At 40.0% G+C, this 27,000-nt stretch overlaps 1 protein-coding gene and 1 non-coding gene across 3 annotated transcripts in view; one reads left to right on the top strand and one right to left on the bottom strand.

Annotated features, from left to right (window-relative positions):
• Mnat1 (MNAT1 component of CDK activating kinase) overlaps window positions 1-27,000 on the bottom strand; it is a 144,542-nt gene that overhangs the window by 107,592 nt on the left and 9,950 nt on the right. The gene's annotated exons all lie outside the window — the stretch shown is intronic.
• On the top strand, window positions 14,486-14,616 carry LOC115032855. Its single transcript, XR_003838514.1, has one exon. It is a non-coding gene; the product is annotated as a small nucleolar RNA SNORA17 (small nucleolar RNA).

Below are 27,000 nucleotides of genomic sequence, written 5' to 3'. Positions count from 1 at the left end.
CATGCTCCACTATGTTCATAGCAGCCCTATTTATAATAGCCAGAAGCTGGAAAGAACCCAGATGCCCCTCAACAGAGGAATGGATACAGAAATTATGGTGGGAGTTTTTAAAGACAGTCTCTCACTCTCTAACCTAGGCTGGTCTTGAATTCATAATGTAGCCCAGGCTGGCCTCATGGCCGTCCTCATGCCTCAGCCTCCCACCCGATTCCTGAGATTATTAGACATGAGTTACCATTCTCAGCTCTGTCTTTTAGTTTCATTTTTAAAAATTTACAGAGGTGGAGGCATGTGCTTACAGTCTCACCTGCTTTTGGAGGCTGGTACAGGAAAACCTTTTGAGCTCAGGAGTTTGAGTCTAGGGTTAGGAACATAGTGAGATCCCTGTAAAAAGACAGGAAGAAGGAAGGGGGCTGGGAGGGAGGCAGGGGGAGGGGAAGCTCAGGGAGGAGTAGAGTACAGGTAAAGCTCCGGAAGGGGCTGGGGAGAGCTGTGGGTAGCAGAAGCAGGAGGTTGTGAGACAGGCTCTGACTCCACATCTGCTTGCAGCAGGGGTATCTTCTAGTTGTTTCCCCAGCACTCAGGCAACCTTTCCTCCAGCGTTATCATCCAAGTCTAAGTTCTCCATAGCTTACAGGGTCACAAACCAGCAGATACGTACATGATATGCTCACAGTGAATGTGAACCATCACAACTAATCAATGAGTCAGGCAGACCCAGAATCCAAAGGCACTCTAGGAACAAGCGTCACAAATATAAAAGTACCAAGAAGAAACAGACCAAACTGAGCTGGGTCTTGAGAAATTAAAGACAAAACACTGGCATTTCAAAATACAAAGTACAGAGAACTAAAATAAGAAACATTATACTCAAAATTTAGAAATATAACAATAAAAAGAATATTTTGACAATAAACACATTTGCTGTAACATAGACCTACACTTTTTCCAATATTACTCTAAAAAGGCCAAGGAGACTGCTTTCAAAAAGATTGCAGACACAGCCTCAAATGTTCCCCCAAACCTCCCTTGGGTCAACATTGCTAAAAAATACAATATTTTATCTTTTAAAAAACTGATGAAAAATTTCCTTGTCTTTATAATGGTCCTAGTTGTTTTATTAGAAAACACCTACAAATAAGTATCAATTATTTATTTTTAGGTAAAATTGCCATTTCAGGAAGACAGATATGGATTCATTTAATATCAAAATACCATCACATGCCAAGAAACAAATATACTTTAGTTTTAAAAGCATAAAGAAAGCCTAGCAGGGTGGCTCATATCTCTAATCCCATCACTTGTAGGCTGAGACCGGAAGACTGAGTTCAACACCAACGTGGGCTACAAATGGTGAGCTCCAGGATTACTTGGGCTATATGGTGAGACTGTATTAACTTTTTTTTTAAAAAGACCCATACATATCTGAGAATTTGACACAGGAAAGAGAGAGCATAGCAATCAATGTATAAAGGAATACCACTTACTAAATGCTTGAGACACCACTGCCTTTCTAGATGAGGGGAAATCACTATCTTCCTCAATACAAAAAGTTAATTTCACTGGACAGTGATGGCACACACTACCAATACTTAGGAGGCAGGGGCAGGCGGATTTCTGAGTTCGAGGCCAGCCTGGTCTACAAAGTGAGTTCCAGGACAGCCAGGGATACACAGAGAAACCCTGTCTCGAAAAAAACCAATAAATAAATAAATAAATAAATAAATAAATAAATAAATAAATTTCATGTGAAACAAAAACAAAAAATAAAAGTTTAAGTTTTAATGAAATTATTGGAGGACATAATTATGACTTTGGGGCAAGAAATTCCTAATGGTAACTTCAAAACTTTAAATTATGTTTAAAAAAAAAAAGACTAGTAAATTTCATTTTATTCAAATTTAACTTCTATGCAAAACTATGCAATACTACTGAAAGCGCTGCCACAGTACGTAAATTATTCAGACTATATATGGGTTCTACAAATCAATCATAAAATGCTATAGAAAATGCTTAGACAAACCATCCAAAAATGTTTGTCTCTTAGAGAAGGATCCCTTTACCCAGAAGAGCTTATTAAGGAGTCTTCTCTTTTTCCACAGGAAATCTTTCCAAAAGGGAACAGCCTATAGCCTCGATGCTGCAGTTCATTTCTTGGCCATTACTGGCATCGTCCCACTCTAAAGTCCCCTCATCCTCTGCCAACAGCTGCTGGCACGGCAACTTGCTATTATGTTTACCCAAACCCTTATCTCTAAAAGCCCTCAATGCCTGGTTCTACACATTCTGCAGGCTGCAGCTGCTATACTTGTACATTTAGTGCAGTAATGGGTTTGGGAACACCAAGAGACATTCCAGAGGCTCCTCTGAGTGCCAGACAAATTCTTCCCTGAACCCCTCATGATAATGAGTCAATTGCCCTTGCTTGGATGGTAACTCTTTTGTTTCCCCCATAATCTTCTGGCATAAGTTGCTCCAAGTGACCAAACAACAGGGACATCTTAAAGAAGCCCTCATTTGTGTCTGTTCTCTAATGGGACATTTCCCCTTATGAAAACAAGACCTCTAAATTCACATAGCCTAAAGTTACATGAATGAGAACTTTGAAGGTGTCAAGTGAGAGTACTCCTACTCTAATCCCTGTGTTCAAGGACCCATGCATCCTATCAGTTGAGGACATCAAATACCCTTCTATATAATAGCCATGTGTCCAAGCTATATAATTAGGATCCTGGAAGATGCTGTCAATTCCTGCAGACAACTACCTCCAATCAGACATCTCAAGTTTTGAGACAAACTTGCTGCATTACTCCAGATGTCTTCAAACTCACCATCTGCTTCTGCCCCTTGGGTGCTAGATTACAGGTGTGTGCCACCATGCCTAGTTTTCAGCTGCATCTTTATGAGACCACAAATGTAACTTCTCTATCAATCAGAGGATTGCAGATAAAGCAGAACTGAATTGGACCAAGAGATTTATGAATTGAGGCTCAGTGTCTTAATCTTTTCCTATAAGTAGGACTCTTGACAAGAATCAGTATAATAGTATTAATCAAGATCCCACTGTAAATCCTCAGAAAGTAGTATTGGCAGCAGACAATCAAATCTATACCCAACAAATATATAAACTCTGTAACAAATGTGTAAACTCCGTAAATAAATGTGCTGCACTTTACAGAGCAAAGGAAGGCATAGTTTTATGTTTTCATTTGACTTACCTACTGAGGCCAACAGGAGACTTCTACCAATTACTATGCATGTCTACCCTAACTACACATCTAGGAAGCAATTAAGTGACCACCAGGTAAGAACAGAGACCTACTATGAGCTAGACTTGAGCCAGAACTCTATTATACTTATCTGACTCTTCTACAGCTCCTGTCCTAGCAAGGAAGAAAGAGTAGAAACTTGAATCCAGAAATTTTAATGTCAATTCATCTTCTATTCACAACTATTCATAGGTTTGCACCCCATATTCACCTAAGTCTATGTGGGCATAGTAAAAGTGAATACTAACTATCAAAACCAGCACACTACTGCCAGGTTAGGTTCATGCTATGATTTTAATGGTTTAAATCTTGAATATCCTCCAGAGGCCTATGTTTGTCCTCAGAGCATAGTGCTACTGAAAAAGCATGGAGATGGAGCCTAATGAAAGAAATTTAGAGAAAGGGCTCTGTCTTCATGCCTGCATGGCAAAGACTTTACCCACTGAGCCATCTCCCAATAACTCTCTCTGCTTCTTGGCTACTATGAATAAAAAGTTCCCCTCTACTTCATGCTCCAACCATAATGTATAGATAGCATGGTGGCACACCTTTAATCTCAGCACTCACAAAGTACAGGCAGGTAGAGTTCTCGGAGTTCTTGGTCATCCTGGTCTATGTAGCAAGTTCAGAGTAGCCAACGATACAGTGAGAACCTGTCTCAAAAGCCAGGCAATGGTGTCATCCACCTTTAATCCCAGGAGGCAAAGGCAGGCAGATATCCAAGTTCAAGGCCAGCCTGGTCTAGTGAGTTCCAGGGCAGCCAGAGAGAAACCCTATCTAGAAAAGTCAAATCAAATAAAAATTCTATATAAAAAGTAAAGAGCTGGAGGCGATGAGACTTGTAATTCCAGTACTCAGGAGGAAACAGGAGACAAGAATTCAGGGCCAGCCTCACCTATATGGCAAATTCAAGGCCAACCTGGACTACCTGAGAGCCTGTCTTGAATAAATAAATGGATAAAAATAGCATTTGAAAATGTAAAAGGTCTTAACGTATGCAAAAGCACATAACATCAAATCAACTGCCTGTAGTGGGGTTCGTGTGAATGCTTCAAAATAAAAAAGTGGGAAAATCATCTCCAAGTGATATGCCTACATTCTTAAACAAAAGGTTGTATGTAAACAAAATGGGATTATAAACAGAGAGAAACACACACATAACTAGAGAGCTAATTTCCTAAAGCTACTTTCCTCAACTACTAACTGTGGGGGATGGGAACAGTGTGTTAGCAATAAAATTCAGGGCCTCACACATACGAGGCAAGCATTCAACCCCTGAGCCATACCCACAGTCTTAGTTTCTTAACACTACGCTTAACAAAACAGCTCCTAAACTGTTTTGAATATGGTATGCTTTCTTTCTGTCACAACCACTCTAATATCTACTGAATATGTTTATACATATGTGATAATGATCAAAGGTCCCTCTCTCCCTCCCCACCCCCACCACATTTACCTTGGTTATGAAACACTCCTACTCTCCTCCCTCAACAGCCCTGTGTATCTACCTTGTGATGTCCCCACTCCCCACTGTTACCATCATCATTTTTTGGCAACTCAAACATCCTCATTAATGACCCAGCCATGATCTTAACACTCCTTTCCTTGCCTTCTTGATATCAAGCATTCTGGACCATTCCCCTCACCTACAGCTTCACAACCTGTGTATACACCTTCAACCCTCACTCTTGACATCAGTAGCTGTCTACCCTGAGATCTATGATTCTAAGATTCTGCTCTGAAGACCTCTTCCTCTTTCTCAGATGAGTTGCACTAAGTATGACCTGCTAGTTCTGTTCTATCAGGGAAGTTCCTATAGGTCTCAAAGTTTCAGCCCCTTCACCTGGAAGAGATGTATAAGTACTCATGAATCAGAGCTATTAGAAAAAATAAATGAGGTTAAAAGAGGTGGTTCAGTGGTTAAAAGCATGTACCTTTTGACAAACCCCTATTTCCAAAAATATTTACATTATGATTCATAACAGTAACCAAGTTATAGCTATGAATTAGCAACATGAAGACCTGAGAGTGCAGCTGTTTTGCTTTTTTTCCCCTCAGATCCTCTCACTTATATTATGGCTTCTAGTTCAGTGTTGGCTCCCTGAGAGTGGGTCTCTGATTCTTGTACCTCCTCTTGGGCTCTTTTCCTCACTCGCCTTGTCCAACTCTGATGTGTTAGTTCTTGTTTCATCTTACTGTATTTTATTATGTTATATTTTATTTCATTATTACTCCTTACAAGCCTGTTTGTTTTCTAATGAGAAACAGAAAGGGAGTGGATCCAGATGGGAGGGGAGGTGGGGAGGAACTCGGGGGGAGGACTGTAATCAGGATATATTATGTGAGAGAAGAATCTACTTCAATAAAAGGAGGAAAGTGGCAGAAAGTAATAATACTACTAATAAAAATAAATCTTTTAAAAAAAATACTAAAAGAGACAATGAACATAGAGCCTTCTCCACTGTACCTGTGACACTCTAAACATTTCTATAGAAATAGTAGTTTTAAAAAAAACTTCCTAGAATGTTCTAATTCCCCTCTTACCACAACTCCATTTAAAAAGATTTGTTACTTCAAAAAGTTACCAAAGCCCTGTGCAGGTATATCTTGAAAACTACTGCAATTTTCCTTTGTCTTTCAGTAGGTTCACACCATTTATAAAGACCAAGACAAAATGATAATGGGTTAAGCAAAGCTTTTCAGTCAACCAAAGAGGAGGCTGAGGTGATGCTTTCGGGCAAAGCACCCAGGTGTGAGGACCTAAATTCAGGTCATCCCCTCATAAATATCACTTGGGCATGGAAGTGCTACTCTTGCAGTCCCAGTGGCTGGGAGGCAGAGACAGGACCCCTAGAGTAAGCTAGCTAGCTGCAGTAGTTGAGTCAGAAAGTTCTGGGTTCAACTGAGACCTTGCCTCAAATTGAGAAAGACATCAACCTCTAACATCCATGTACAGTATATAATAGCACAAACATCTGTGTCCCTAGTCATATAAACACACACACATACTCACATACACACACACACACACACACACACAGAGTATTAAACACTTGAGTTCCTGCCTTCAAGATAACTAGGAAGATCTAAAGGGTCACAGATGAAATTACTGCTTGGGTTTTATTACTTCCCCAATCATCCTCATTGTTTTAGATATCCTAAATCTCTTAAAATTGAGCCCCATGATGGGCTGAATTCTCCCTACAAAGAGTCTATAGGAATCAACTGTGTGTTGTGGAGGGACGCACTGGGCCAGACTGAGAACACATGTCAGACTACACTTTGTGGAGGAATGATTTGCAGCTTCCAGAAACTCATAAAGCTGAAGTTACAAATCCACAATGCACGGGGTTACTTGTAAATATAACCGTGACATGCTCTTTACTCACCTTCCAGAATGGAGTGCAGGTTATATTGCATTTCCAACCTACAAGTGCACTGTTAACACCTCCAGAAGCATATGGAAACCATCGTCCTGATCTGCTCCTACAGTTGAAATGTTCATGTAAAAGAAACAATGCTCTGAGCACAAGCTTACACATTAAAACGGAAACTCTGGAACTTGATTTACTTAGGAACAGTTTTTACTACTGAACATATTTCCTTCATGTTATTTGAAAACATCTCTTTCTTATTACTTTTTAACTTTTTCAAGGTGAGAGAAGTTCAAACAGGGTTCCTCATACCATGCCACAGACTGGCCCAAAACTCACTATGTAGCCCAGGCTTGCCCTAAAGTTTTTATACAGCAATCCTCCTGTCTCAGTCTCAGGAGTACTAAGACTCCAGTCACTCGCCAAACTCCTACTTCTCTTGTTTGGTTTTGGCTGTTCATCCTTGGTGGTGCTGAGCATGAACCTAGGCCCTTGCACGTCTTAGGCTACTCTACCAACTGAGCTACATCCTAGCCCTCCGATTTCTCAGAGAATATTTATTCTACCATTTTGTTTCAAGTTTTCAATGATATATAAAGTTTTAACAAATATCTACCCAAAACAAAGCAAAACAAAACAAAAATTAGAACATTAAGTCCATTTATAAAATTATTTTTAAGTTTTAGCTTTGCTTTTATGTGTCAGGATTATATGTGTATGTGTGTGTGTGTGTATATATATATATGTGTGTATATATGTATATATACACACACACACACATCCAAATTGTAGAGACAGATTATAAGGATTGTAAACTTAGTGAAGGTTATCTCCAATCTCTGCTTATATCATATTAAAAATTAAAAGTTTAAAACTAAACAGCATAACTGGGCGTGGTGGTAGTTACGCCTTTAATCCCAGCACTCAGGAGGCAGAGGCAGGCAGATTTCTGAGTTCCAGGCCAGCCTGGTCTACAAAGTGAGCTCCAGGACAGCCAGAGCTACACAGAGAAACCCTGTCTCCAAAAAAAAAAAAAAAACTAAACAGCATGCAGCATCTCAGATCTGCAAGACATCTAGCATTTTTATGTTCAGAGCAATCATAAATAGCCACCATGAGCAATAAAATTCTGATTATATCTATTTTCCAATGATCATTTTTAGATAATCATGTAATTTTTTTATTGTTTAAACATTTTCTTGTGTTTAGCTTTCTCGTCATTCTCTTCTCCAGCACTGGAGGTTATCAGCCTATTTGATTACACTCCCAAACACTGGTTAAGTCTTTCTGAGTCAGCACTGCCAATCCTTTAGCCATCCTTCAATTCTCTCTGATCTACATGACCAGACCTCTATCATTTATACTTTCTTTCTCTAACTATAGTTCATTCCTCATTACACTTCTTTTTATAACCAGCTTGGAAATCATTTCACTGACCACTGCTGCTAAATAATTTGCTTACTGATCTACCTATATATCATCTGCCCTATTCCAGAAAGACTTTTACTAAATCTTCACATTTTCATTCTTCAAATAACCATCAAAATTCCAAGTGTGATCAGAGAATGGCCGTCATACCAGTAAATCCAGCATTTGGGAATCTGAGGCAGGAGAACTGCCAAGAGTCTGAGGCAAGCCTGGGCGACATAAGACATTGTTTTTTCAAAAAAGAAAAAAGAAAAAAAGAAAGAAAGAAAGAAACAAACAAACAAAAACCAAATGTGATGACTCATGTTACTACTCTTACCTCTGAATTTGTCTCCAATCTTCCTTACTTTCATCAAAGCTCTAAGGCTTTGGCTAATGTTCTCCTCACAGTCAGTAATTAAACATAAAACAAGTGACCAGGAGTCTGGGTTCCAAACAAAACAGCCCATTAACTTCTAAACTCTTCTGATAAACTTTATCTATTTAATAGCCTACCAGACAGCTAGTGGATAGAGTTGAGTCAAAGACAACTAGCTCTACTACCTGACCAGCTAATAGCAAAGGCTTGCTTAGCAAGGCCCATGTTACTGCAGACATAAATATAGAGTTGTAAACAAGGGAACGCTCTCAAGACTAACGGATGCTCTAGACAAGGACACTGACAACAACACTATACAACTTAAGTGTTTGATTTTGTTCTCTATTTTGACCTTGAAAATTATTGCTATAAATAATATGTATAGACTATTTTTAATATATTTATACACTAGTTCCACATGCACAACATGACACTAACAACTATCATGTTACACTAAAAGAGAATAAGTTGGTTCTTACTCATAAATCAGGTAAGTCTTAAAAGATAGTACAGTGTATAACCAGCAAAATAACCATTTTCCATGCCAAACAACAAGTTGAGAATTCTAACTCACCAACACCTGCATTAGCTATAAACCCAAACAGGCGACAATTGTCACTGGAAGATAAGCCGTGTGGCTGCACCTCTCAGAGCTTACGTTTTCACGCAGCAAAGCAGCTTCTTAGGTAGCCATTTCTAAAGCACTTCTTTGTTTTGACAATAAGCAATTCGATCATTTTTTTCTATCACTGCGCCTCTGAAAGGTATGTTAAAATGTTATGCTCTACCGGATGGATTAATATGAACTTATAAAACTATGCTTATACTAATACTGCTTCCTGGTCATTGTGTTTCTAAATTACAGATAATGACAGGTTTTAGAAAAATTACTGCTGAATTACAACTCACCATAAATTCTGAGTTTTCACTACTTGACATTAATGAAATCACAAGGTACAACCGACACATTAGTAAGTGGAGAGCTTGCCAAGTAACACTGAAGTTAGATGCATTAATTAAGGTCTCTAAAGCACTTCTTTGTTTTGACAATAAGCAATTCGATCATTTTTTTCTATCACTGCGCCTCTGAAAGGTATGTTAAAATGTTATGCTCTACCGGATGGATTAATATGAACTTATAAAACCCAAAAACCTTAAGTTCCTAAGAAGTTGGAAAATAAACTCATTCATCATTTTAAATGACATAGGTTGTAACTACCGACATGTTGTAATGGCCGTTCCATCCATAAATTAAATTAAAAACAAGTGATAAACAAGCAAGTGTGCTTGTTTGAATGTTGTGGGGAACACCAACAAGAACTGCACTGCCTAACTCCTTAGATATAAATTTCTTAACTTCATTAATTTCATTTAAATGGGAGAAGGGGGAACCATTCTGAATTCCTAACATTCTAATATCAAAACTCCTAAAAGGAAAAAAAATCTGTAATCTGATCCATTAAAATAAATTGCCAACTATATGATTTATGAAGTGCCTTTGGGCTGTATGACATCTATACATAGTAATAAGCCACCTCTATACAGCAGTTGATAAATTCAATTTTAAAATGTGCTGCAAGAAAAAATGTTGAGTTTTCTTTTCTTGGATCTTTTGGGTATCAAATCCCCTCATCCCCTGCTTATACTGGGGACTGAACTCAAGGTCTCATCCAAGCTGGGTATGGACTCTACCACCAGGCTTCCCCCGCAGTCCTCTGTGTTTTCTTCTTTAACTTTATATGTATATGATCTTGTACAGCTCAGAAAACCTTTCCATCCAAGTGGTAGTCTCAATTTAATTTTGGTGAGGCACAGTTATTTAAAATACATTTTAAAAACATACCATAATATATAGAACCCTTTTACCATACAGTACTTGAAAACACTTTCAATCACTGTCTTGTTGATTCACTTGAAGCTATCTAAAATCCAATAGGCACGATTGAAAAAAGCACTTTTCAAAAATCATGAAAATGAGACTTGCTAAGAGGTATAACACAAATGTGTGTGTATGTGTGCATATCCATGTATATGTGTGTGTGCATATGTGTGCATGTGTGTGTTTTACTGGTGATTATACCTCATGTGCACCAGGCAAGCATTCCACAGAGCTATATATAGCCTCAATCCTTGTTTATTAACCTTTTAAAAATAATTATTTTAAATCTTTATTAATTTATTTGTATGTGTGTAATGTTGAATGTAGGCATATGTACAGAGCATGGCATGGCATGGCACAGTGGAAGCCTAAGAACAATTTCCTCAAGTTGGTCCTCTGCTTCCATCATGAGGCTTCTGAGATCAAACTCAGAATTATCAAGTTTGGAGGCAAGAGCCCTTACCCACTGAGCAATCCCGCCAGCCCTCAGCTTTTACTTTCTGGTTTGAGTCAGGATTTAACCAAGCTGCCCAGATAGCATTGAAATTACTCTGTATCCCAGGGCAAGCAATGACCTTGTCATTCTCCTGCCTCACAGCTTTGCAAGGAGCTAAGATGACAGGCCTACACCTCCAGACCCAGCTAAATACAGAATTTCTAAACATTGGTCTTCCAAACTTCAAGTTACTGACTTAAATTACAGCAATAATCTGCTTTGTAACACAAAAGCAGATGATTACTATAACAGGAAAGGAAAAAATACTCAAAGACAAATAAAATCAAGAAAATACTGGAAAGAAAAGAAAAGACTGGAAAGGGAAAAATATAAATACATGGTTTAAAAAAACACACACAATTTATGAGGTCAGGCATGGTGGTTTCTTTAATCCCAACACTCAGGAAGAAGCTGGTGGATTCTGTGAGTCTGAGGCTAGCCTGGTCTACATAGAATTCCAGACCAGCCTGGCCAATAGAATGAGACTCTAATATGAATTCAAAGACTAGGTCATTTTATCTCAGTCAAGATATTATCTGATACAAAGAATTATTGCACAAAAGTAGGTTTAAAAATACACATAAAACTATTTATAAAACAAGGATTAGGGGCTGGTGAGATGGCTCAGTGGGTAAGAGCACCCAACTGCTCTTCCGAAGGTCCTGAGTTCAAATCCCAGCAACCACATGGTGACTCACAACCATCCTTAAAGAGATCTGACTCCCTCTTCTGGAGTGTCTGAAGACAGCTACAGTGTACTTACATATAATAAAAATAAAATAAATTTAAAAAAAAAAAAGGATTAAAAAAAAGGGGAAACAGCCATGAAATGTTTACTATGAGTGACATTCAATAACCAAAGAGTCCTGATTCCTAAGGCAAAGATCACTCTGTAATGATAACCCAGTCCACATGAGCAGTGTCCACTAAAGTTCATGAAAGGAAACTACAACTTTAGAAAGAAATCCACCCCAGGCTGGGCTCAGTGTTGGGGAGAGCACGTGCATAGTATGCACGAGGTTCAATTCCCAATGATAGAGAGGGAAAAACCAACAAAATAAAGTTTTGTTTCAACTATTTGACAATACCTAAATCCACTAAGTATAGAAATAAAACAAGCCATACTTACTATGATAGTTAACACTCTGCTAATAAAGGATTTGTGCCAGAGAAATGGATCAGCAATTAAAAGCACTTGATGCCCAGCTTGGTGACCTAAGCTCAAGAATTGCAGGTTGCACTCTGACCTTTACACACACATATGCACACACATCAAATTCATTCACTCACTCAATTCACAATTTATAAACCTGGAAAGGAGACACTCTAAAAGCAGGAGGCACTTGCTCTTCCTCAGTTCCTAAGGTGAGAGGCTTTATTAAGAAATCTGTTCCTCTTGTGTGTGTGTGTGTGTGTATGCTCGCGCGTGCGTGTAGCTGTGTCTGAGTGTGTCTGTGTCTATGCACCTGTGAGACTGAGTGTATCTGTGTGCGTGGCTATGTATATGTCTCTGTGTCTCTATGTGTCTGTCTGTGTATGTTTCTGTGTAAGCCTATCTCTGTGCATGTGCCTGTGCATGTGTGTTTGTGTGTGTGCATGTGTATGTGTTAGTGTTAGAAACCAAACCCAAGGCCTTGCACATACTGGCAAGTACTATTAGACTAAGCTATATCACCAGCACCCAAAAGTTCCTACTTTAAGTTTATTCTGAAATGTTTGGCTTTGATGGACCCAAAACTTGTATTTGATATTCTGATCTAAAGGTCAGTCAATTGACTGAGAGCCCAGAGTACAATCTGAAGAAGACTATTCCTAGAATCTGGTGTGTGGAAAACTTTTCTAACAGGGAATCTTCCCATTCTTAAAATATACTTAGTCTCATTGTCTAAATTAAGTAAGTAGATCATGAGGCACAATCTTTGCCCCGAAAAGTAACAACACATTATAACCATTTCCAAAAGAGTTACAGTTTAGCAAGAAAACTGTATAATAGAGCAAAAGAGTAGAGGGATAGTCCTCTCTTACAACCACCATGTGGAAATGTCTGGTTACTTTCCAACTGTTTCAGCTTCTTGGTATGAGACTGCTGAGTCTGCCATGATGAAAACCGATAATGAGCCTGGCCCTGGTAAGAGCACAGGAGGCTGAGTCACCAGTGTGGAATCCATTATCCTCTGAGACAGAACCTAGTCTGGTACAGGAGAGCACCATGTACTTTCTCCAGCCACGATTTTACTTCCCCTGCTGTCCAGCTGCCCAAAACCTAGATCCCACGGCCACTGAAACATGACCCTTCCCCAGAAATAAGAGATGGATCAGGTGCTTAACAACAAAGCCACTCCGTATAATTACCTCTCAAATGTTCCTTCAGTTTTACTACTCAGAAAATTACACAATTACAGGTTAAACATTCCACCTGTGTATTTGCTTCACCTTGGAACATGCTACTAAATTCAAAGGCTAAAAAATTAGAGATCTTAGTAAGTTAAAAGTAACAACATCAAGAAACCCTGTGTCGTGAAGGTGTCTCAGAGAAACAGCACAGTCATGAGTCCCTGCAGGGAGAGAAATGGAATAGTCTTTCCCAGAGCAATGTGGGAAGAGCTACACAAAGTCTGGCTTCCTACACTTTTACCGACAGGAAAAGCATCAATCTTTTATAGAGGACATACAGTAGCTAACTCTGATAGTCAGGACTCAAACCTGAAGAAAAGCAAAGGCAATATGCACCTTGATTCCATTTGTGCAGACTTCAGATTAATGTGGCCATATCACTTCATTAATGCCTATGTTTATTATACTCATTTACAATACACACATTGTTTAATCACATAAAAACTGTACACAAGCCGGGCGTGGTGGCGCATGCCTTTAGTCTCAGCACTCAGGAGGCAGAGGCAGGTGGATTTCTGAGTTCAAGGCCAGCCTGGTCTACAAAGTGAGTTCCAGGACAGCCAGGGCTACACAGAGAAACTCGGTCTCGGAAAAAAAAAAAAAAAAAAAAGACTGTACACAATTTGAATATTTCACACTTCAGTTTCTCTCACTTTATCTGCTCAAACTCATCTCAATTTTTATTTTATTTTTGTTTTAAAACAAAATCTGGCAACAAAGCTCAGGTTGGCCTCAAACTTGTAATTTTCTGGATTCAGCCTCTTAAGTGTTAGAATTACAAACATGCACCACTGTGCATGGCTGTCCAATTTTTATTACTTAAATATCTAACTAGAAGACTTACTTCCTTCAAAGTAACATTATAATCTCCAAAATAAAAAAGTACAGGATGATCTTTTGGGAAATAAAAATATTTTCTTTCTTTTAGAATGAATATAAAATTTAAGCTAAGGAAAGATGATTTTATCATTCAGTCACTGATTAGAAAAGTGTTATGCATAAAGCAGTGTTACTTAAAATTCTAATTTATTTAACTTGGGCCTGGTTATATAGCCAAGATTAAGGATACCTACAATAAATCATTTCATGTGGTAGAGAATGTAATGGAAAAGTCTCCCTTTTGAGGCAAATGATCTGATACTTTCTCATCAAAGCATTAATAATTTTCAAAATCCCAAAATGCAGAGTTGTGGAGCCCAGACCCAGTGGATACAGCTATAAAATGACCCCCAAAACCTAAGGCCCAGAGAACATTGCAGAAGATGGGGCAGAATGATTGTAAAACCAACGGCCCCTAGAGGCTTTGCAGGTGCGGCTGCTGTGTCACATGTGCATCAGTAGAAGGCAGAGAGGAGAGGGCTATGCCTGTGCTCAGTGTTCTGACCTGTGAACAACTGAATCATTAGTAGCCTAACAGACCCTGAAAAGAGCAAGCCTGAGAAGACTGGTACCAGGAGGCTGGACAGAAAGCTAACGAGACAACTAATTCAGGGTTCTGCACAGGCAGGGACAAGCTCCCAGGGCAGAAGAAGGCAGGGACTAGAAGAACCCCACTTGGAACTAAGGGCCTGGACAGGAGGGAGCCTGAGACAGATGACCCTGGTCTGGGGCCACTAGTGCAGGACTGGGTAAGGAATGATCCCAAGACAACCACCACACTGGTGCTATGGAGCCCAGACAGGGAGCTAGCCCAAGATGACCACCAGTCTAGCACAAAGCAAGTTTGGGGGCAGATCATGCCTGAGATGGCCCTACCCTGTGCCAAAATGTCCAAGCGGGTCATAGAACTCCTGAGACCTCTCCTGAGATAACCCTGGGCTCCTAAGAGGAGCAAGTAAGTGGTAGAGAGATGGAATTGAGAGAGAAACAGAAGGGTGTGTACACAGTGAAGAGAAACAGAACTGGAGGGTAATAAGGAACAGCCTGATGTGCCTAGACAGTGATGCACCCTGGGACCAAGGTGAGGTCCTGGTCTGTGCTTGGGAGCACGGGAAAGTCTGGGTCTGAGGCCATTCAGTAGCAGGGGTATGTTACTAGCAAAGGTCAGGCAGACATCCCTGGGCTAGGCTGCTGCCCAGAGACATGTTGATGCCTGAGGGCTGTGCAGAATTGGCCCTACCCATGACCTGGGTGGAAGAGCTGGTTCTGGAGGAATGAAAGCAGGAGAGCTGGCCCTACCCCTAGCCAGCTGGAGTACGGAAGAGTGGGACATGAATGTTGTAGGAGATGCAGGTGAGTGGGCCCTGAGGACACAAGTGTGGAAGAGTTGGCCCTGCCACTCAACTACTGAGTGATGGTGTGAATGAAGGAGAGATCACCTCCTCCTCACTTGCCCCTTATCACCTGCAGCAGGTAGGAGATCGGCCCTAGGGTCATGGGGACGGTAGAGCTGGCCCTGCCCCTCACCAGCTGCAGCACTCAGAAGATCAGGCCCTGAACCTTGCCTGGACAGCACAGTAGAGCTGGCTCTGGATGTGGGGTGAGCCAGCCCCTGAGGGAATGAACACAGGAGAGCTAGTCCTGCCTCTTGGCTGCTGGAGGTGGCTCAGATGAAGGAGAGATACTCTCCTCCCTTCCCTCATCCCTCAGCACCTATGGAGGGAGAACTGGCCTTGAGAGTCATGAGAATGGAAGAACTAGCAATGTCCCTCAACAGCTCCAACACTCTGGAGAGCAGGTCCTGCACCTCACCTTGGCAGAGAATAGAGCTAGCTGGGATTGTGGGCTTGCTGGTGAGCCAGCCACAGTGGTGTGGGTGAAAGAGAGCTGGCAGACTGACTAACTCAGATACCTCTGAGGCCCAGATCCAGGGCTTTGAATTGGCTCATCCCAACATCTACCACATTGATGAACTGCTAGAGTGCATGAAGAAGCCAGTCCTATAGATCCAAAACTACAGGAGCTCCATGACACAAGGCAACAACAGGATATCCCAGTGTGTGGAGAGCCATGCCGTGAGCAATCGCCATTATAAGATGGCGCTGGCGCTGGCTTCCGCTGTGCCTAACTAGTAAACAAGCCTTGTGCGCAAGTGCGAGAGTGAAGTCACTGCCCATCTCGGGGAGTAGTAATGAGGTGATGAGCGAGCAACAAATCAGGTGCTGACACGCCACACTGAGGGCTATATAAGCAGCACCATTTTCCGGGTTCTGGGTCTTCCCTCCTGAAGAAGCAATAAAGCTTGCTGCAGAAGAATCCGGTTGTCCGAGTGTGTTCTTGCCTGCGAGAACGATAGCTCGGGACACCAGTGAGGTGCCACTATTGATAGAATAACAGAAGCCAGAGTATTTGTAGACCAAATAACTGCAATAAACATATACAAGCAAAGAAGTGTAGACAAAAGGGTATACTGTGGGATACACTATGACACAACTAAAGTTTTCATGAGATTATTCCCCCCTGGGGGGAGGCTGCAAGGGTGGAGGGTGGGTACAATAGGAGGGAAGATGTGTGGGATCAGGGTGGCGGTGCTAAAGTCACAAGGAATCAATAAAAAGTTTTTTTCACAGATGCAAGCAGCACCAACAGAATATAACAGAATACAAGAGATAGAAGACCTGAGCGCTTGTTGGCGCCTTGCTCTCCTATTAGCTAAACTACAATCCATAGATGACTCCAAGCAGCACTTATCACAACCATGACATCTCTGCCTGCCCTAGCAATAATACCCCAGGGAAAGACTATCTTTTTGTTCACCTCTGCAGCATCAAGTTCTAGCACAAGAAAGTGCTAAATGAAAGGACATTTGAAATTAGGCACCAGGATCAAGTGACAAGAAGCACAAGAAAATCAAGAAGCCAGGAAACTTTGTTGGCTTAGATTTTTCAAAACCTACTTTAGTAAGGGTTCTTAAACACTTTAACCTCCCTTTAGCCCACACCCACCAGAGGGAGTGGGAAGGAAAGGTTAATAGGGCAAAGGAGGATGTGGGTCTGTTTAGAAATAGTTCTTTGGGGTGAATCCAATCTTCATTATCAGGATATCAGCAGTTCAGTTCACATCATTAGTAGCTCAATCCACTTCCAAACACCATTCACGAATCAGCAAGGGCAGTTCGATCAAGTATCACCAGCACGTGGAAGATTGTTACCTCAAAAGTAAATGTTTACAAAGTGCTGTTGGCCTTCGTTATCCACAGCTTCTTCATCCACACACACAACCAACTTGGGATTCACCCAGAGGAAAAGACACATAAATCATCAACAACTATTATGCTACCCTATTCAGATTTGGCATGTCGGGGTCTGAAAACCAACTCCCTATAGGTACCAAGAGACAAGCATATTAACTAAAACCAAACTGTATTTTATCTCCTAAATTTTCAGATAAAATCTAGGTGTAAGTTGAGTGATAGTCTAGAAATTAAAATCCTGTCATGAAACACACAATTTACAGCTGCTGTTGAGTTTGAAAACTTAAAAACACTATATTAAAAATATTTTCAAACTGTAATATAAGCTAGATATGGTGATGCACACCTGTAATCCTTGAGCTCGGGACACCAGGATGGGAGGACTGGTATGAATTTAAGCCTAGCCTGAGCAATAAAACAAAAGCCTATCTTTAAAATAAAAACTCAGAATGTTGCATAATTTTACCAGATAACACATTTCAAGGTTACAGCACAACTGACCATTAACAAATGTCTACTGTTCTGTTTGTATATGTGTGTGCAAGCTTATATGATAAAGGAAAAATGCACTAACATATTAAAAATCTGGAATTATATTTCGTTTAAAAACTCATATTGGATGTAGTGGTTCATGTTTTAACCCCAGCACTAGAAATAAAAGCATGAGTTCTAGGCCAGCATAGTCTACACAGTGACTTTCAAGCCAGCCAGGACAACATAGTAACCCTGCCTCAAAAAATAAATTTGAAATAATTTTTCCTCCTTCTCTTCTCCCTCCTGCTCTGGTCCACTCACTCTGCCCGGCGCCCACCCAGGATGAGGAACTGAGGGGGGGGTGGGGGGTGACGTGGGAGGTGCAGGTCAACTACTGGAATATAAATAAATAAAATAATAAAGATAAATATATAATTTTTTTTAAAAACACTATAACCAGAAATTCCAAATTAATGAATTGGAATATCAGAGTAATGAATTCTTCATGACAAACACTAATGATTCAGTATTTAAGAATATTTTATTCCTGCCGGGTAGTGGTGGCACACGCCTTTAATCCTAGCACTTGGAATGCAGAGGAAGGCGGATTTCTGAGTTCAAAGCCAGCCTGGTCTACAGAGTGAGTTCCAGGAAAGCCAGGGCTACACAGACAACCCCTGTCACAAAACAAACAAACAAACAAACAAACAAAAGAATATTTTATTCTGAACTTCAACGAAGTATATCTGGAAGCACAGCACTGATTATTAATGGATAGCAGGGTAAAGAGAGGAAGGTTGTTCATGCTGTATGGTTGGGCTAAAACATCACCCTGAATCCTATTATTATTAATTGTGTGCATGTCAATCAAAATAAAATTAAATGAAATAGACAAAAAAAGTTTGTGCTGGCTTAAATAACTTTATAAATTGTTATAGCTTGGAATAATCTCAAAAACACTGAAAAATAACAAAATAAGACTAAGAGACTGAGAGCTAAAAACCTAAGTCAGTAACACAGTGCTAGTCTAATATGCATGTGGCAATGGATCCCATCCTAACCCAGCAGGGGGTGGGGGAGAGAGGGAGAGAAGGAATGAATAATGGAGGGGAGAGGAAAAGGAAAAAGGGGGAGGAGAAGGGAGCGGGCAAAGAGAGGGGAAGGGGAGACAACTTGAATTAGATGACATTGACAAATAAGTATGTAAATCCACAACTTAGACACTAACACTTCCACATGTAGCAATTAACTTCTTAATCCTCTATTCAAACAGGAAATTTCTAGCTGCTTGGAATCCTGTGTTGTTTCTCAACAATTTCTGCACTAGTGAAAAACTATACCAATTTCTTAAGACTGTCAAGGCAAATAGCCTAATATCTCTTAGTAAAATCTGAAAGATTTTCACTTGGTAACTCAGAGCTGATGACATCTTAAAACTGAGTTCTGATCCAGGCTAAATAGTTACATTTAGTTTTAAAGAAACAAACCTTGGCCCAGAGCTGATGCTGTGCCACAGCTCTCCATACCCAAATACCGCCAGGAGAAAGCTGGTCTCCCAGGAGTGCAGGCACACAGGATTGCAGGAGGGACAAGCCACAGTCAGAGACAGCAAGACCAGCTAACACCAGAGATGACCAGATGACTAAAGGCAAGAGCAAGAACATAAGCAACAGAAACCAAGACTACTTGACATCATCAGAACCCAGTTCTCCCACCACAGTGAGCCCTGGATACCCCAACACACCAGAAAAGCAAGGCTCTGATTTAAAATCACATCTCATGATGATGGTAGAGGACTTTAAGAAGGACATAAATAACTCTCTTAAATAAGTACAGGAGAACACAGGTAAAGGAAGATGAATTTAAAGAGGAAACACAAAAATCCCTTAAAGAATTACAGGAAAATACAACCAAACTGGTGAAGGAATTGAACAAAATCATCCAAGATCTAAAAATGGAAATAGAAACAATAAAGAAATCACAAAGGAAGGCAACCCTGGTGATAGAAAACTTAGGAAAGAGATCAGGAGTCATAGATGCAAGCATCACCAACAGAATACAAGACATAGAAGAGAGAATCTCAGGTGCAGAAGATACCATAGAAAACATTAACACAACAGTCAAAGAAAATGCAAAATGCAAAAAGCTCCTAACCCAAAACTTCCAGGAAATCCAGGACACAATGAGAACACCAAACTTAAAGAAAATAGGTATAGAAGAGAGTGAAGATTCCCAACTTAAAGGACCAGTAAATGTCTTCAACAAAATTATAGAAGAAAACTTCCCTAACCTAAAGAAAGAGATGTCCAAGAACATACAAGAAGCCTACAGAACTCCAAATAGATTGGACCAGAAAAAAAAAAAATTCTTCCATCACATAATATAGTCAAAACACCAAATGCACAAAACAAAGAAAGAATATTAAAAGCATTAAGGGTAAAAGGTCAAGTAACGTATAAAGGTAGACCTATCAGAATTACACGGGACTTCTCACCACAGACTATAAAAGCTAGAAGATCCTGGGCAGATGTTCTAAAGCCCCTAAGAGAACACAAATGCCAGCCCAGGTTACTATACCCAGCAAAACTCTCAATTACCATAGATGAAGAAACCAAGAAAAAAACAAATTTATACAATATCTCTCCACAAATCCATCCCTACAAAGGATAATAGATGGAAAACTCCAACACAAGGAGGGAAACTACACCCTAAAAAAAGCAAAAAAGTAATCTTCTTTCAACAAACCCAAAAGAAAACAGACACACAAACATAATTCCACCTCTAACAACAAAAATAACCGGAAGCAATAATCACTATTACTTAATATCTTTTAACCTCAATGGACTCAATTCCCCAATAAAAAGACACAGACTAACAGACTGGATACATAAACAGGACCCAGTATTTTGCTGCATACAGGAAACGCACCTCAGTGACAAAGACAGACACTACCTCAGAGTAAAGGGCTGCAAAACAATTCTCCAAGCAAATAGTCCCAAGAAACAAGCTGGAGTAGCCATTCTAATATCGAATGAAATCGGCTTTCAACCAAAAGTTATCAAAAAAGATAAGGAAGAACACTCCATACTGGTCAAAGGAAAAATCTACCAAGATGAACTCTCAATTCTGAAAATCTACACTCATACACATTCATAAAAGAAACTTTACTAAAGCTCAAAGCACACATTGTACCTTACATAATAATAGTGGACAACTTCAACACCCCACTCTCATCAATGGACAGATCATGGAAACACAAACTAAACAGAGACACAGTGAAACTAATAGAACTTATGAACCAAATGGATTTAACAGATATCTATAGAACATTTCATTCTAAAGCACCTCACAGTACCTTCTCCAAAACTGACAATATAAATCAGTCACAAAATAGCCTTAACAGATACAAGAAGACTGAAATAATCCCATGCACCCTATCAGATCACCACAGATGAAGGCTGGTCTTAAATACCAACAAAAACAACAGAAAGCCCACATACACACAGAAGCTGAACAATGCCCTACTCAATGATAACATGGTCAAGGAAGAAATAAAGAAAGAAATTAAAGACTTTTTAGAATTTAATGAAAATGAAGACACAACATACTCAAACTTATGGGACACAATGAAAGCAGTGCTAAGAAGAAAACTCATAGCTCTGAGTGCCTCCAAAGAGAAACAGGAGAGAGCTTACACTACCAGCTTAACAGCACACCTGAAAGCTCTAGAACAAAAAGAAGCAAGTACACCCAAGAGGAGTAGATGGCAGGAAATAATCAAACTCAGGGCTGAAATCAACCAAGTAGAAACAAAAAGAACTACACAAAGAATCAACAAAACCAGGAGCTGGTTCTTTAAGAAAATCAACAAGATAGATAAACCCTTAGCCTGACTAACCAGAGGGCACAGAGAAAGTATCCAAATTAACAAAATCAGAAATGAAAATGGAGATATAACAACAGAAACTGAGGAAATTCAAAAAATCATCAGATCCAACTACAAAAGCCCATATTCAACACAACTGAAAAATCTGGATGAAATGGACAATTTTCTAGACAGATACCAAATACCAAAGTTAAGACAGGATCAGATAAACAATCTAAACAGTCCCATAACCCCTAAAGAATAGAAGCAGTCATTAAAAGTCTCCCAACCAAAAAGAGCCCAGGACCAGATGGTTTTAGTGCAGAATTCTATCAGTTTCCTAATACCAATACTCTTCAAACTATTCCACAAAATAGAAACAGAAGGAGCACTGCCCAATTCATTCTAGGAAGCCACAGCTACACTGTGTATTCTCCCTTGGAGATGGAATGGTTTCTGTCTAATCAGGAACTTGTCACAATTTCCTTTCATAGAGAATTTCATAAGAGACTTTTTTCTACTTCTATCATGTTTAATGTTCCAAATAGATTTTAAAAACTGATTGAGTGCATATTACTTTTAGCTTCAGAAGATATCATGTATATTTAAGAGGCATTTAACTATTACAAATTACTTTGATGACTTAAAAATATCAATACTGAGTTGTATATTTTAAAATAAATTTTATTAATTTAATAAAAAAATTTTTTGTAATTTTTTAAAAAGTCAAACCTCAGGTCAGTGAGATGGCTCAATTGGTAATGGCACTTGCTGCCAAGATTGACAGCCTGAGTTCAATCTCTTTTCTCAATCCACCCACAAAGTGAAAAGAGAAAAGTAATCCTCATTAGCTGTCCTCTGACTGCCACATAAATGTAATAAAAAACAAATTAGGACCCTCCCTACCTCAAAAAATAAGGTGGAGTGCAATAGAAGCACTGACCTCTGGCCTCTACAGGCACCTGCACACACATGAACACACCGCACATAAACAGGTACACACATTTATATACCACACAGACACAACAAATTTAAATGAGGAGGGAGAGAATAAAGAAAAGAAAACGTGAAGTTTATTTATAAAAGAAGTCAGATCTAAACTGAAGAGACAACTACATAAACTACGGGTACACATTATCATTATCACCAAATACAAAGCACAGCTGGGTTTGAATTTGCTGTCAAAACAGACATAGAGATTTTTTTTCCAGGCATTATCTTTCTGTATAGCTCTGGCCAGCCTATTAATATTTTTCACATTTTTTAAAATGTATTTTTATTTTGAATTATGTACATGTATCTGTGTAGGGTATATGCACCTGAGTGTAGAGACCTAAGATAAGAGGACTTCAGACTCCCTGGAGGTAGTTACAGGCAGTTGTGAGGCACCCTAACGGGTGCTAGGAACTAAACCTGGGTCCTCTGTGAGAGCAGCAGGTACTCTTAACCACCAAGCTGTTTCTATAGCCCCTACACTCATTTAGTATGAACACCCATGCATGAGTGCATGTGTGTGTGTATAGATAGATAGATAGATAGATAGATAGATAGATAGATAGATAGATAGATGTGTGTGTGTTCATGTTCATTTGGTATAAACATGCATACATGAGTGCATGTGTGTGTGTGTGTGTACTCTGTGTGTCTGTGTATGATATGTGTACTCTGGGTATGTTTGTGTGAATGTGTGTGTGTGTGTGTGTGTGTGTGTACAGGTTTACACACACACACCTCAGCACCTGTGAATATAACAGGGCAACTTGAGGCTCACTTTCTTTCAACAAGTGGATTCCAGAAATCACAGTCATCAGGCTTGGCAACAGCATCCAGACCATGACCTACTGCTCTCCAAATCTTCCTGCCTCAGCCAGTCAGTGCTGGATTACAGGCATGCACTGAAGTCACCTGCAGGGCTTTGGGGCTGATCTGACTTGGGCAATAGAAAATAAGAAGACAGACACATCTAGAGAAAAGCTAGAGTAGGGTGGGTAGTGAGCTCTGATAGAAAGGGACCATCAGTCTGGAAACTGGGCCCAGAGGGTTAGCTACTCTCAGCATGGGGTCTCTGTGGGGAGCAGGATCAGGCCCCAGCCTGAAGAAGGAAATGGAGGTTGATCCTTGACGAGGCTATGCCCTTACCATGAATACTCATTCATAATGCTCATTCATAAAGGAATACGCTCACTCAGCACACCTCCCCTTTTTTTATTTTGTAGACGTTCCCAATCAGCCTGACTTCTAGTCCAGCCACAATTCTGTGAAGTCTTTGCTGCCTAAGAAGAGAACAAATAAAACAAGGCAGCCTTGAACAAGAAAAACAGCTGGGTGTGTGTGGTGGCACACACCTTTAGTCCCAGCGCTTGGGAGGCAAAGGCAAGCGAATTTCTGAGTTTGAGGCCAGCCTGGTCTACAGAGTTCCAGGACAGCCAGGGCTACACAGAGAAACCCTGTCTTGAAAACAACAACAACAACAAAAGAACGAGAAAAACTCAAAACCAGTAAGGTTCTTTGCCTGCAACGTGCCTCTCAGGGTGACAGCAACTCCATGGATGAGAACACAGTGTGCCTGGTCCTAAGGTAACACTGTAAACCCAGTTTTGATTAACACATAACCAATCCTCCAGGTTTGATCCTCCATGTGCACTTTGTCATGCATAGCCAATCAGAAGAAGGCAAGGCATTGTCAGTGAAGAGTCTCTGTGTAAGTCCTGGAGTATACAGAGCCATGGGCCCTATTGGTAAAAGACACTCTGAAATCTAAGAATACAAATTAAAGAAACCTCTGGGTATAACTTCTGAAGATCCAATCTCTTTAGCAACAGGGAAAATTCCCTTTTTGAGTTATATGCTGTAAAAGTTCACAATTTCATATACAACAGAGTATGTTCCAAAAGCATGAGAAATTACCAAGCAGAAACTCTCTGAGAAAACTACAGTATACTCCAAACTGAAGAAAGTCTATTTTAAGCTATTTGGATATAGCTTCATCTGTCTTCAACATTTATATTCTCTCTTTCTTTCTCTCTCTCTCTTTCTCTCTCTGTTTAGAGGGGGACAGAACAGAGCTGTACTATTTCCCTGTATGTATACAAGTGTTCATTTATGTACATATATGTGTGGAGGCCAGAAGTTATTTCAGGTGTCTTCCTAAATTCCTTCCCACGTTATTTTTTTCTTTTTGTTTTTCCAAGACAGGGTTTCTCTGCGTAGCCCTGACTATCCTGGAACTTGCTCTGTAGACCAGGCTGACATTGAACTCACAGAGATCCGACTGCCACTGCCTCTGCCTCCTGAGTGCTGGGATTAAAGGCGTGCACCACCACTGTTCAGCTCAAGAGTAGATTTTTAAAACAGTTTCAGGGCTGGAAAGATGTCTGAGCCATTAAAAGAACTTGCTGTTCTTTCATAGGCTCCTAACACCCACAAGTTAGCTTGCGACCATTCATAGGCATGCACATGGTGCACACATATGCAGGCAAAACATGTATGCACATAAAAATAAATAAATACATGGACATTTTAAAGACAGTCATTTCCCTGTTGGGGACTTAGCCGTGGAAGCAGTCCTACCATGAGGCAGCAGGCACTGAGGGAGACAAAGCATAAGCATATCTTCCCAGGCCTGCTAATAGCACACAAACGTGAAGGCGGCTGCAACCAACATTATACTAAATGGTAAAAGATTCATTTCTTCCCTACCCCAAAGATAAAGGACAGGAAATGCCCATTTTTGCCACCCATAGTCAGCACTAAGCTACAGGCTGTAGCTTGCATTAATACTAAACAGTGACCTGCATGGTGGCACACTGCAATCCTAATCATGGACGATGGAGGCAAGAGAACCAAAAATTCAATATTATCCTCAAGTGCACAGAAAATCTGAGGCCAGCCTATGATACAAAACCCTATCTCAAGCTCCATTCCCCATACGCCCCCAAAAAATCTAACTAAATACACTTTGAAATGAACAATAAAAACCTGTCATATTTATAAATGGTATGACTGCTTTATACTGAAAATCCTAAGGAAATTTATAAGCCAACTGCCAGAATAAACTTTAGAAATACTGTAGTATATAAAATTAGTATAAAGCTGAATTCTTGTATTAGTAGCAAATATCCAGAAATTAAAAAAAAAAAAGCAGTGGAACCAAAAACTACTTAGGAAAAACTGTAATAAAGGACAGCGACCGCAGCCACAGTAGAAACTACTGGCCATTGCTGGCTGAAAGCAAAGGCCTAAACAATAGAGATGGTATTACCACATTCACAAATTAGTACAGCCAGTCATTTTTAAATGGCAATTTTCCCCAAATTTAATGTAATCGCAATCAATACTCTAGCAAGCTTTTTTTTTTTTTTTAAGTTACCAGATGGTTCAAAATTTATATGCAAATTCTAAGGGCATAGGATAATCAAAGAAACTTTTCATAAAAAGGATAAATAAGAAATCACAGTGCCTAATTGCAAGACTTATTCCAACATTTTGGTAATCAGCATACTTTGTGGGGGGTTTTGGTTGGTTGGTAAGGTTTTTGGGGTTTTTGTTTTGTTTTGTTTTTGTGTTTTTGTTTTTCAAGACAGGGTTTCTCTGTGTAGCCCTGGCTGTCCTGGAACTCACTCTGTAGACCAGTTTGGCCTTAAAGTCAGAAATCCGCCTGCCTCTGCCTCCCAAGTGCTGGGATCAAAGGCGTGTGCCACCACTGCCCGGCTTAGCATACTTTGTGAATACTGCACAAAGTTGCACATAAATCAATAAGAAATGGACTCAGAAATACACCCACATGTGACTAATTGTTTTTCCCTTTAATTGGATTCTTTCTGAAAAAGACTCTCCTTAAGTATATAGCCCCGGCTGGCCTCAGATCACTGTGTAGCCCAGGCTACCTGACCTGGTACTTGTGATCCTCCTGCCTGTCTCCCTAGAGCTGGGATTCCAGGTTTGTAGCACCACAGTGCACTGATTACTGCTTTTAAAACGATTTAAGCAAATTAATGGGAAAACAAGAGTCATTTCAATAGATGGTGCTGGGTCAACTGGATATTCTTGCAGAAGAGAAAATCTTTTAGCCTTAAGTCATAAGACCTCACAAAAAATCGAAAACTATAAAATTTTTAAAAATTAAACATGCATGCTACATAACCTAGTAGTCTCCTAAGTACTCACCCAAGAGGAAACACACACACACAGACACACACACACACACACACACACACACACAGAGACACACACACACAGACACACAGAGACACACACACACAGAGACACACACACACAGACACACAGAGACACACACACACAGAGACACACACACACAGAGACACACACACA

Source organism: Mus caroli, chromosome 12 (assembly GCF_900094665.2).
Source record: "Mus caroli chromosome 12, CAROLI_EIJ_v1.1, whole genome shotgun sequence".
Classification (NCBI taxonomy): domain Eukaryota; kingdom Metazoa; phylum Chordata; class Mammalia; order Rodentia; family Muridae; genus Mus; species Mus caroli.
This window is presented reverse-complemented; position numbering and strand designations above follow the sequence as displayed.